This window comes from Lolium rigidum, chromosome 6 (assembly GCF_022539505.1).
Source record: "Lolium rigidum isolate FL_2022 chromosome 6, APGP_CSIRO_Lrig_0.1, whole genome shotgun sequence".
NCBI classification, from domain to species: Eukaryota; Viridiplantae; Streptophyta; class Magnoliopsida; order Poales; family Poaceae; genus Lolium; species Lolium rigidum.
The window spans coordinates 175,917,383-175,924,476 of NC_061513.1; positions in this window are offsets into that span (position 1 = coordinate 175,917,383).

Genomic DNA, 7,094 nt, shown 5'->3' on the forward strand with positions numbered 1-7,094 from the left:
CAGTTCATTTTACCCAGAAAAAAGTCAATTCTAAACCTTCAATTCGTAGTGGTTCAGCGAAATAAACCCCGAACTCTAAATCTCTATCGTTTATACCTTAAACTTGAGAATTTCGGTCTAAATTAAACCCTAGAGCTGTTTGTTACACCAGACCACTACAAATTCAGGGTTTAAAATAGTTTTTTTCCCTTTTACCCAAGGGAATAAATACATGCACGAAAATCATTGGCATGGATATGGCAGCCGCGATCATGTCCAAATCCAGATTCCCAGTGGAGAGCAACTCTATGAAGCAAATCAGATACTAAGCAAAGCACAACAGATTGCGACTCATGCATCGTCCATGGATCACACTGATTTACAGAAATATTCTACGGGAGGATGTGGGAGCAGCCGTTTGGTTCACTAGATGATTCCTCCCGCGTTGCTACATGAATATGTTGGTGCATCTTCGAAAAAATGGGGAAATTTGTAATGTAGAATATCAGTGTAGGTAGCACTATGCTATATTAGTTGTTTTTTCCACTATATGCACACTTTCTTTTCCCCAATGACATGTAAAACCAAATCATTTTTTGCGGGTTAAACCAACTCACATTTGCATAAAAATGTGTTGCTCCTTCTATCTAGGTAAGTGGCTATGTCTTAAGTAAAAATGTATTAAATTTGATAAAGATTATAACAAAAATAACAACAACACAATACTCCACCTGTTCATAATTACCTCGCATTTTAGGTTTATTCAAAGTCAAACTGCATAAAGTTTGACCAACTATCTAGGAAAAAATATCAACATACAAAAATACAAAAATGTAATACCTTCCTGCAGATGTCTCTTGTCAGCATATCTAGCACCAATTGAGATGGTGTTCATGTTGTACTCTGATGTCTACGGGAGCTTCTATTTTTGTAGACAGTGTTGGGCCTCCAAGAGCAGAGGTTTGTAGAACAACAGCAAGTTTCCCTGAAGTGGATCACCCAAGGTTTATCGAACTCAGGGAGGAAGAGGTCAAAGATATCCCTCTCATGCAACCTTGCAACCACAAAGCAAGAAGTCTCTTGTGTCCCCAACACACCTAATAGGTGCACTAGTTCGGCGAAGAGATAGTGAAATACAGGTGGTATAAATAAGTATGAGAAGTGGCAACGGCACCAGAAAAGTGCTTTGCCCAGGACAGTAGACAAGCAGTAGTAACGCAGCGAGTAGTAACGCAGTAGAAACAAGTAAACAAGCAGCGATAGCGATATTTAGGAACAAGGCCTAGGGAATAGACTTCCACTAGTGGACACTCTCAACTTTGATCACATAACGGAATAGATAGATGCATACTCTACACTCTTTTGTTGGATGATGAACACCATTGCGTAGGATTACACGAACCCTCAATGCCGGAGTTAACAAGCTCCACAATTCAATGTTCATATTTAAATAACCTTAGAGTGCATGAAAGATCAACACGACTAAACCAAGTACTAACACAACATGCACACTGTCACCTTCACACTATGTAGGAGGAATAGATCACATCAATACCATCATAGGAATAGTTAACTTCATAATCTACAAGAGATCACAATCATAGCCTATGCCAAGTACTAACACGGATGCACACACTGTCACCATTACACCGTGCAGGAGGAATAAACTACTTTAATAACATCACTAGAGTAGCACACAGATAAATTGTGATACAAAACACATTGCAATCATAAAGGGATATAAATAAGCACTTCACTACGCCATTCATAACAGTGAATAAGTATTCTGTGAAATATAGCCTAAGAGACCCACACGGTGCACACACTGTCACCTTTACACACGTGGGACAAGGAGTCTCCGGAGATCACATAAGTAAAACCCACTTGACTAGCATAATGACATCTAGATTACAAGCATCATCATATGAATCTCAATCATGTAAGGCAGCTCATGAGATTATTGTATTGAAGCACATAGGAGAGAGATGAACCACATAGCTACCGGTACAGCCCCGAGCCTCGATGGAGAACTACTCCCTCCTCATGGGAGACAGCGGCGTTGATGGAGATGGCGGTGGTGTCGATGGAGGAGCCTTCCGGGGCACTTCCTCGTCCCGGCGGCGTGCCGAACGAGACTCCTGTCCCCCGGATCTTGGCTTCGCGATGGCGGCGGCTCTGGAAGGTTTCTCGTACCGTGGCTTTTTCGTATCGAAGTTTTAGGTCAGGGACCTTTATATAAGCGAAGAGGCGTCGTCAGAAGGTCAACGGGGCGACGACACCATAAGGCGGCGCGGCTAGGGCCTGGGCCGCGCCGGCCTATCATCTGGGGCCTGTGTGGCCCCCTCCGGCGACTCTCGGGTGTTCCGGATGCTTCCGGGCAAAATAGGAACCCGGGCGTTGATTTCGTCCAATTCCGAGAATATTTCGTTACTAGGATTTCGAAACCAAAAACAGCAGAAAACAAGAACTCGGCCTTTCGGCATCTCGTCAATAGGTTAGTTCCGAAAACGCATAAATATGACATAAAATATGCATATAACATGTAGATATCATCAATAATGTGGCATGGAACATAAGAAATTATCGATACGTCGGAGACGTATCAGCATCCCCAAGCTTAGTTTCCGCTCGTCCCGAAGCAGGTAAACGATAAACAAAGATAATTTCTGGAGTGACATGCCATCATAAACTTGATCATATTGTAAACATATGTAATGAATGCAGCGATCAAAACAATGGTAATGACATGAGTAAACAACTGAATCATAAAGAAATGACTTTTCATGAATAACACTTTCAAGACGAGGCATCAATAAGTCTTGCATAAGAGTTAACTCATAAAGCAATAATTTAAAGTAAAGACATTGAAGCAACACAATGGAAGATTAAGTTTCAGCGGTTGCTTTCAACTTGTAACATGTATATCTCATGGATAATTGTCAATGCAAAGCAATATAACAAGTGCAATAAGCAAGTATGTAAGAATCAATGCACAGTTCACACAAGTGTTTGCTTCTTGGGATGGAGAGAAATAGGTGAACTGACTCAACATAAAAGTAAAAGAATGGTCCTTCAAAGTGGAAAGCATCGATTGCTATATTTGTGCTAGAGCTTTGGTTTTGAAAACATAAAGAGAGCATAAAAGTAAAATTTTGAGAGGTGTTTGTTGTTGTCAACGAATGGTAGTGGGCACTCTAACTACCTCATCAACCGGACTTTCAAGAGCGGCTCCCATGAAGGACGTTATCTCTACCAGACAAGGTAGATCATCCCTCTTCTCTTTTGTTTACACATGTACTTTAGTTTAGTTTTTCTTTATTTATGGATGACACTCCTCCCAACCTTTTGCTTACACAAGCCATGGCTAACCGAATCCTCGGGTGCCTTCCAACAATCACATACCATGAAGGAGTGTCTATTTGCAAAATTAAGTTGCTTACTGATGAATCAGAGCAAAACATGTGAAGAGAATTATTAATGAAAGTTAATTAATTGGGGCTGGGAATCCCATTGCCAGCTCTTTTTGCAAAATTATTGGATAAGCGGATGTGCCACTAGTCCATTGTGAAAGTCTGTCAAAAGTAAATGACAAGATCGAAAGATAAAACACCACATACTTCCTCATGAGCTATAAAACATTGACACAAATCGGAGGTGATAAATTTTGAATTATTTAAAGGTAGCACTCAAGCAATTTACTTTGGAATGGCGGAGAAATACCATGTAGTAGGTAGGTATGGTGGACACAAATGCCATAGTGGTTGGCTCAAGGATTTTGGATGCATGAGAAGTATTCCCTCTCGATACAAGGTTTAGGCTAGCAAGGTTATTTGAAACAAACACAAGGATGAACCGGTGCAGCAAAACTCACATAAAAGACATATTGTAAACATTATAAGACTCTACACCGTCTTCCTTGTTGTTCAAAACTCAATACTAGAAATTATCTAGACTTTAGAGAGACCAAATATGCAAACCAAATTTTAGCAAGCTATAGGTGTTTCTTCATTAATGGGTGCAAAGTATATGATGCAAGAGCTTAAACATGAGCACAACAATTGCCAAGTATCAAATTATTCAAGACATTGTACCAATTACTACATGTAGCATTTTCCGTTTCCAACCATATAACAATTAACGAAGCGGTTTCACCCTTCGCCATGAATACTATGAGTAAAGCCTAAGGACATACTTGTCCATATGCAACAGCGGAGCGTGTCTCTCTCCCATACAGTGAATGCTAGGATCCATTTTATTCAAACAAAACAAAAAACATAAACAAACCGACGCTCCAAGTAAAGCACATAAGATGTGGCCGAATAAAAATATAGTTTCGGGGAGGAACCCGATAATGTTGTCGATGAAGAAGGGGATGCCTTGGGCATCCCCAAGCTTAGACGCTTGAGTCTTCTTAGAATATGCAGGGGTGAACCACCGGGCATCCCCAAGCTTAGAGCTTTCACTCTTCTTGATCATAGTATATCATCCTCCTCTCTTGACCCTTGAAAACTTCCTCCACACCAAACTCGAAACAAACTCATTATAGGGTTAGTGCATAATCAAAAACTCACATGTTCAGAGGTGACACAATCATTCTTAACACTTCTGGACATTGCTCAAAGCTACTGGAAGGTAATGGAACAAAGAAATCCACCCAACACAGCGAAAGAAGCAATGCGAAATAAAAGGCAGAATCTGTCAAAACAGAACAGTCCGTAAAGATGGATTTTATTGAGGCACCAGACTTGCTCAGATGAAAATGCCCAAATTGAATGAAAGTTGCGTACATATCTGAGGATCACTCACGTAAATTGGCATAATTTTCTGAGTTATCTACAGAGAATTAGACCCAGATTCGTGACAGCAAAGAAATCTGTTTCTGCGCAGTAATCCAAATCTAGTATCAACCTTGCTATCAACGACTTTACTTGGCACAACAAAACACAAAACTAAGATAAGGAGAGGTTGCTACAGTAGTAAACAACTTCCAAGACACAAATATAAAACAAAGTACTGTAGCAAAATAACACATGGGTTATCTCCCAAGAAGTTCTTTCTTTTTAGCCATTAAGATGTGCTCAGCAGTTTTAATGATGCACTCGCAAGAAATAGTATTCGAAGCAAAAGAGAGCATCAAGAGGCAAATTCAAAACACATTTAAGTCTAACATGCTTCCTATGCATAGGAATCTCGTAAATAAACAAGTTCATGAAGAGCAAAGTAACAAGCATAGGAAGATAAAACAAGTGTAGCTTCAAAAATTTCAGCACATAGAGAGGCATTTTAGTAACATGAAAATTTCTACAACCATATTTTCCTCTCTCATAATAACTTTCAGTAGCATCATGAGCAAACTCAACAATATAACTATCAAATGAAACATTCTTATCGTGAGTCTCATGCATAAAATTATTACTCTCCACATAAGCATAATCAATTTTATTAGTTGTAGTGGGAGCAAATTCAACAAAGTAGCTATCATTATTATTCTCATCATCAAATATAGGAGGCATATTGTAATCATAATCAAATTTATCCTCCATAACAGGCGGTACTAAAATACCAATATCATTATAATCATCATAAATAGGAGGCAAAGTATCATCAAATTAAATTTTCTCCTCAATGCTTGGGGGACTAAAAATATCATGCTCATCAAAGCCAGCTTCCCCAAGCTTAGAATTTTCCATATCATTAGCAACCATGGTGTTCAAAGCGTTCATACTAATACTACTACCAGCATGCAAATAAGGTTCCATAGGTTTTTTAATTTTCGCATCAAACCATCCATGTCTTAAATCAGGAAATAGAATAAGAAGCTCATTGTCGTCCATTATGCCAAACTAGTGTAAACAAGAAACAAAAAGATGCAATTGCAGGATCTAAAGGAAATAGCTTCGAGTACTTACAACGGCGAAAATAGCTTAGTAGCCGAGATCCGAAGTGTGAGTACCTTTTACCTTTCCTCCCCGGCAACGGCGCCAGAAAATAGCTTGATGTCTACGGGAGCTTCTATTCTTGTAGACGAGTGTTGGGCCTCCAAGAGCAGAGGTTTGTAGAACAGCAAGCAAGTTTCCCTTAAGTGGATCACCCAAAGTTTATCGAACTCGGGGAGGAAGAGGTCAAAGATATCCCTCTCATGCAACCCTCGCAACCACAAAGCAAGAAGTCTCTTGTGTCCCCAACACACCTAATAGGTGCACTAGTTCGGCGAAGAGATAGTGAAATACATGTGGTATAAATAAGTATGAGCAAGTGGCAACGGCACTCAGAAAAGTGCTTTGCACAGGACGAGTAGACAAGCAGTAGTAACGCGAGTAAAACAAGTAAACAAGCGACGATAGCGATATTTAGGAACAAGGCCTAGGGAATAGACTTCCACTAGTGGACACTCTCAACTTTGATCGCATAACAGAATAGATAGATGCATACTCTACACTCTTTTGTTGGATGATGAACACCATTGCGTAGGATTACACGAACTCTCAATGCCGGAGTTAACAAGCTCCACAATTCAATGTTCATATTTAAATAACCTTAGAGTGCATGAAAGATCAACACGACTAAACCAAGTACTAACACAAGCATGCACACTCGTCACCTTCACACTATGTAGGAGGAATAGATCACATCAATACCATCATAGCAATAGTTAACTTCATAATCTACAAGAGATCACAATCATAGCCTATGCCAAGTACTAACACGGATGCACACACTCGTCACCATTACACCGTGCGGGGGAATAAACTACTTTAATAACATCACTAGAGTAGCACACAGATAAATTGTGATACAAAACACATTGCAATCATAAAGGGATATAAATAAGCACTTCACTACGCCATTCATAACAGTGAATAAGTATTCTGTGAAATATAGCCTAAGAGACCCACACGGTGCACACACTGTCACCTTTACACACGTGGGACAAGGAGTCTCCGGAGATCACATAAGTAAAACCCACTTGACTAGCATAATGACATCTAGATTACAAGCATCATCATATGAATCTCAATCATGTAAGGCAGCTCATGAGATTATTGTATTGAAGCACATAGGAGAGAGATGAACCACATAGCTACCGAGTACAGCCCCGAGCCTCGATGGAGAAC